The following is a 6000-nucleotide window of genomic DNA, read 5'->3' as shown; positions in this document are numbered from 1 at the left end:
CACACACTCATGAAATATATATAATTACATTCATTACCCAATGAGCGCCGTTGTGGCACTAAGTGATGGTTGTACGGGGACTTTGTTTATGGCTCTATCACTTCCTAAGTGTCAAAGGAACTGAACCGAAAAGGAATGAAAGCATAAACAAAAGATATACAAAATCTAATTCTCATACAAATCTAATTGGACTGTATTCTATATACGTCCAATGTTCTGGCAAAATGACTATCATGGCATTGTCTCTAATGCCATATCTAGGGTTTTCCTACTTGGTGTGTTGCTTAGGCACTATCCTAAGTTGATAACTATATGATAAGTTTACAGCTGTAAGGCACTAGTTTTGGGAAGTCTACAGGGATGACCTATGGTCTTCTGGGAAGAAAACTGGTGAGTGCTGTAGAGTCAAAGGCCTAGAAGTAAATGTTCAACTTTACTAAGGCTGGTATTTTGCTTGGACCCTTAAGTGATCCTAGCATAAATCCTAGTTGGATGTTCCGTTGTGCATGTGTGTTTATGCTTCCATAAGCGTGCATGTCAAGGGAAAACCAGATTACAACTTGTTCAGAATGAGTCTGACGTACATGTCTGACACATCTCATTGCTTGGTGTTGCCTATTTTACATTGGCAGCATTTTTGGGGCGTCCTGTACTTTTATATTCTTTAACCGGTTTGTGTAAAATGCCAGACAGGGTTAGACACAACAGTTTACTTTTTGTTGTTCAAACAGAAGAGTTGTACCTCCAATTTGCTTTGTTTAAATACTTCAGGCCACAAGCTTACCAGTCTTCAAAATGCCACCTGAAACCAATCAAAGAAATATCCACCCGCACAGTAGGTGGCAAAATGCACATTAATTTGTTGTTTGGCTTGTGCCTGCTGTAGCTAATGTAAGCTAACTAGCAAGCTGTGGTAATGCTGTTGCAAAGAGAGCTAGAATTGGTTTGTAAGCCCTTGTTGATACTAACCAGATGGCCACAACTAGATAACTAGCAATATTATAATTAAATCACAATGTATTAACTCAAATGAAGTAGCCACCTGTTAGCAGTCAAGAGAAAGAGTAGTAACGTAAACTCACCCCATTCCGTACAAATGTGCGCAACCACAACATTCAAACGAGCATACAAAGAAAGCTAATGGGACTGTAGCGACTGTGTTGACTTCAAAATCTGGGGTGTGAACTAGGTTTCTATTCAAGAGTTGATCGACATGGTAATGGCTCTATAGTATTGGAGAAAAGTTTTAAAAAATGGACCCTCCGTTACATGACCCTTAAGTGATCCTAGCATTCACGTTACGTGACATGTCTTAACGTACTGCACATATAAAGCAACTATTTCTGTCTTACAATCTCTCTCCACCAGGTGTGGCATTTCTCTCATCGTTTAAAAACAAGAAATGGACAGTGACGGGTGTAAGGGGGGGATACCTAGTCATTTCTTGCGTCATCATTGCATGCAAACATCATTATCAAAGCCACTGTTTACTTCTAAGATCACTTTAGCACCGCCCTAAACTTGATTCAAATTCGACACAAACCTTCAAATAGGTACACTGCTCAAAAAATAAAGGGAACACTGAAATAACACATCCTAGATCTGAATGAATGAAATCCGGCTGATGTCTAGTGTAACACCAATGTTAAAATCTGATGTCAAAGCTAACGCACATACCTATGTAACGTAGGTACATAATAAGATTGGAATCTGTTTGAGTGTGTGGACAGGTGTCTTTTATACAGGTAACGAATTCAAACAGGTGCAGTTAATACAGGTAATGAGTGGATAACAGGAGGACTTCTTAAAGAAAAACTAACAGGTCTGTGAGAGCCGGAATTCTTACTGGTTGGTAGGTGATCAAATACTTATGTCATGCAATAAAATGCAAATTAATTACTTAAAAATCATACAATGTGATTTTCTGGATTTTTGTTTTAGATTCCGTCTCTCACAGTTGAAGTGTACCTATGATAAAAATTACAGACCTCCACATGCTTTGTAAGTAGGAAAACCTGCAAAATCAGTGTATCAAATCAGCAGTGTATCAAATACTTGTTCTCCCCACTGTATACATTTTCCAAAACAATATGGGTGATTGGAAATGCAGACAATTACATTGATGGAAGAAACATTCTTTCCGCAATATTAAGCTGATCCACTCCTTAAAAAAAAAATGTTTTTTTAAAATTTAAATAGTGGGATTTGCGGTTTGCCTTCAAAATAAAAGTATGTAATTGACAGTGATGCAAATGAATACAAATAGTAGAATTATGCCATACTTTTATTTTGAAGGCTAACCGCAAAGTCCACTATTGTGGCTAACCCTTCACATAGATGGGTCCGACCACCGTTAATCAAATAAGAACGGTCTAATAAATGAGGGTTATTCTAGATGACACCTAGCTATATAGTTAGAAACAGATTGTTGTGTTATTTAACACGTCAAACAGTGTTATTTGACATGTATCTTTTTTGACACGCAAAGTCCCAAACGGCATTCCATAGAAATACTGGTTGAGAATGAAATGACTGAACAGCGAAACAGCACAGAAAATAAGTGAAATAAATAGGTTTTGATTATGCTTTACTGGTATTGGGGACATACGTAAATGCCAACAAAATAACTTGTTGGTCAGTGTGTGTGTGTGTGTGTGTGTAACCTTTATTTAATTAGGCAAGTCAGTTAAGAACAAATTCTTATTTACAATGACGGCCCAGATGAAGCTGGGCCAATTGTGCGCCACCATATGGGACTCCCAATCTCAGCCGGATGTGATACAGACTGGATACGAACCAGGGACTGTAGTGATGCCTCTTGCACTGAGACGCAGTGCCTTAGACCGCTGTGTCTGTGTTTGTGTGTGTGTGTGTGTGTGTGTAACTGTGCTAGAATGCTTAAAATACCTCTACAATTCTAAATATCAGTTATCGGAATCGGTGTCTTTTTTTTGGCAAGGGAAATATCGGGTATCGGCCAAAATTGTCATATCGGTTCATCACTAGTAATATCCAAAATTACATTTGAATTCTGTCAAAAAAATACATGTTTTTCCTTTTACCAAAAGCTATCGAAGGATCGTTCCATAAGGTTGTGTTTGAGTGATATTGGTTCTTTTAGAATATAATTCATTTTCTTCCATATTGTTATAGTGTTCTTAACTATGAAATTGTTCATGTTCTTAGCTTTATTCTTTTAAAAATAGACACATACAAATATTCTGGGGATGAGAATGCACATCTTCAATATATACCCATTGTTCCTCTTTAGTGCATTTAACCATATGTCCAAAGTTAAAGCCTTGGGTAGCGAGTTGATACAATTCCAAGTCTGGAAGGTTAAAACAACCCTCAGCCTTAGGAAGATGTAACACTTTCCTTTTTATTCTATTCATTTTATTTGCCCATTGTTGGTTCCACTCAAAATATGCACTTGTAAATAATAACAATTTTAAAATAAAGCTGTAGACAGAAGTCAAAGATCAAACAATAGACATACAACTGATGTCTCTCCTGTGTTCTGCCCCGAACAAAAGAAACACAGGATCTTATATACCCGAGACCTTATGGTGTGATCTCCTATGTCAAACCCTGCATGTGCAGCTAAAAGTTATTCTTAACACAAGGTTTCTGAGAACCTGTCTCAGTGGCATGCAAATCTGCCGTTGTTTCAGAGAAAACAGACACCGTGTCTTGCTATCACCCTCAGTCCCTTGTCTCACCTTTTCTCACAGATGCGGGGCTGCAGGTTTTGGCAGAGAGCTAGACACAGACAGAGGCCTCAATATTCAGCTATACAGTGAGCATAAGTGCAATGGCACGTAAGCAAATTAATAACAATCAATGGTGGGGGTCAATTTGAATCCTTCACCATATACAGTGCATTCAGAAAGAATTCAGACATTTTTTCCACATTGTTACGTTAGTCTTATTCTAAAATGGATGAAATATTTGTTTTTCCCATCAATCTGCACACAATACCCCATACTGACTAAGCACATTTAGCAAATGTATAAAAAAACAGAAAAACCTTATTTACATAAGTATTCAAACCTTTTGCTATGCTATTTGAAATTGAGCTCAGATGCATCCTGTTTCCATTGATCATTCTTGAGATGTTTTTAGAGCTTGGTTGGATTCTCTGGTCTGATGAAACAAAGATTGAACTCTTTGGCCTGAATGTCAAACGTCACGTCTGGAGGAAACCTTGCACCATCCCTACGGTGAAGCATGGTGGAGGCAGCATCATGCTGTGGGGATGTTTTTCAGCAGCAAGGACTGGGAGACTAGTCAGGATCTAGGGAAAGATGAACGGCGCAAAGCACAGAGAGATCCTTGATGAAAACCTGCTCTAGAGTGCTCAGGACTCTAGACTGGGGCAAAGTTTCACCTTCCAACAGGACAATGACCTTAAGCACACAGCCAAGACAATGCAGGAGTGGCTTCGGGACAAATGTCCTTGAGCGGCCCAGCCAGAACCCAGACTTGATCCCGATCTAACAACTGGAGAGACCTGAATATGGCTGTGTAGCAACACTCCCTATCCAACCTGACAGAGCTTGAGAGGATCTGCAGAGAAGAATGGGAGAATATCCCCAAATACAGGTGTGCCAAGCTTGTAGCTTCATACCCAAGAAGACTCAAGGCTGTAATCGCTGCCAAAGGTGCTTCAACAAAGTACTGCATAAACAGTCTGAATACATATGTAAATGTGATTTAAAAATGTTTATATATTGAATGAATTTGCAAAAATGACAACCTGTTATTGCTTTGTCATTATGTGGCCTTGTGTGTAGATGGATTAATTCTTGTTTTTCTCATCAATTTTAGAAGAAGCCTGTCATTTAACAAAACGTGGAAAAGGTCCAGGGGTCTGAATACTTTCGACTGCGCTGTATATCAGGAGATCATCTGCAAATACATTTTGTTGATATTCATGCTTACCAATACTGATACCTGTTACGTTTGGGTCCTGTGTAATTCTTTCTGCAAGTGGTTCAATTGCCAGTTTATGTAACGGCTGTTGGAAGGAGAGGACCAAGGTGCAGAGTGGTACATGTCAATATTTATTAAATGAACACGAGAATAACCAAATGACAAAGAACAACCGAAACAGTTCTGGCTGGTGCAGACACACAGCAGAAAACAATCACCCACAACTCAAAATGGGGAAAAACAGGCTACCTAAGTATGGTTCTCTATCAGAGACAACGATCGACCAGTTGCCTCTGATTGGGAACCATACCAGGCCAAACACAGAAATGCAAACATAGAAATCAAAACATAGAATGCCCACCCCAACCCACACCCTGACCAAACTAAAACAGAGACATAAAAAAGGAACTAAGGTCAGGACGTGACAGTTTAATAATGTATTATTTGTGTATCAGTGGAGGCTGGTGGAAGGTGCTATAGGTGTACGGGGTCATTGTAATGGCTGGAATGGAATTCATGGAACGGAGTCAAATGTGCTTTCCATATGTTTGATTACAATGAGCCCGTCCTCCTATCGCTCCTCCCACCAGCCTCCACTGTTGTGTATATTTTTTCTCGAGTACAGTTATACAATATTTGTATTACATGTTTATCATTTCAGCCGGAAAATTGAAAGCTTCTAAAGTTTTGAATAGGAATGGCCTTCCAAGATGGCCGGAAGCCTTTTCGGCTTCAACGACCATGATTGATAAATAAAATATCTTGTTTATTGGTTTATCGTATTAATCTGAACCATGTTCTTGTATTTGTTTGTGAGTGTCTATTTTGATAAACCCTGTTTGATTGATATGTATAAATACTGTTGACTTTGCCATTCTATTGCTTTTAAACTTTGTTATTATATTATTCGCACAATTTAATAAACTTATGGGTCTATAATAAGCAGGGGACACTCCAGATTAAGTGTTTTTATTATCACTTAAATAACTGTTTGATACATGGAACTAGGAAGTACTACATTTAGTTACATGTGTGTTGTGATTTGTGTAAATAGGGGGTTACTTT

Source organism: Oncorhynchus mykiss, chromosome 9 (assembly GCF_013265735.2).
Source record: "Oncorhynchus mykiss isolate Arlee chromosome 9, USDA_OmykA_1.1, whole genome shotgun sequence".
Lineage (NCBI taxonomy): Eukaryota > Metazoa > Chordata > Actinopteri > Salmoniformes > Salmonidae > Oncorhynchus > Oncorhynchus mykiss.
Note: the sequence above shows the minus strand (reverse complement) of the source record.